The sequence below is a fragment of the Plasmopara halstedii genome (genome assembly GCF_900000015.1).
Source record: "Plasmopara halstedii genome assembly, contig: Scaffold_470, whole genome shotgun sequence".
In the NCBI taxonomy this organism is placed as follows: domain Eukaryota; phylum Oomycota; class Peronosporomycetes; order Peronosporales; family Peronosporaceae; genus Plasmopara; species Plasmopara halstedii.
In genome coordinates this window covers 233,883-234,861 of record NW_020187390.1, presented here as the reverse complement: position 1 = coordinate 234,861, position 979 = coordinate 233,883, and positions in this window count along the sequence as shown.

Genomic DNA, 979 nt, shown 5'->3' with positions numbered 1-979 from the left:
CTGTCAAACGCCTCCCGATGCTCGATGTCCCAACACTATTCCGCATCGTTCTTTTGGAGTTTCGACAATGGCCGTTCCATTTCTGCGTAGTTTTACAGTACTTGTGCAAGTAGTTGGCGAGGCTAAGCCACTTGCGCAAGTCCTTTTGGTTCTTGAGAACCGTCCAGTCCTCAATGAACTGGCATTCTAGTACACACATGTCAACAACATTCTTTCGTCTTGGGGGAGCAAAATCCGCCATCTCTCCTCCATAAATTCTTTCAATGGGCGCACCGCCATGCCCACCAACGATCCATTCGTTTTCGAGTTGCCTGTATCGCGCATTACTGATCTGTTGACACACTTTCTAAGTGATCACCAGTGGTCACTGCATTCGCCTTCCTATCTTCCCTGACTTGAGAAATGTCGATTGCAGAACATATACCAAGTAAAGTGTGATTCATTACCAGCAGCATACGACTGCCAAGCACTTAACGCTTCCTAGAGTGCATAGTTAATGAGGGCTAATTGCTACAAGGGTTTTCACCTACGCCAGGAGATCGACTCGCAATCGTTTTCGACCGCTGATCAATGAATAGCTCATGCTTTTCAAGCCACGGACCATAGCGGTGGACATCAAGCTAGTCACAACATTCCTGTAATTGCTGTTGTCCTTTGAAAAGCTATACGCTGCGATGTAGGAGCTTGAGGACTACTCTGTAATGAAACTCGTACGCTTGGCTTTTGTTGATTTTATATGTCATGATGTGCATTTTAAAAATGCTTTATAATGAGAATAAGGCAACACAACCATATCAGTGCCAGCAGTACGAAGTATACAGCGCTCAAGTCTCAAGTTGCGCTGATATTTGTCTGCTCAATTAAGATGGACAATGCGTACTATTTCAACAACCAAGGTGATCCGCACGAATGATTTGTTTAAAATTGAGAGACAAATTTTACAGCATTACTTGCTCTATGTTGTAGTCAATCCTGTCGA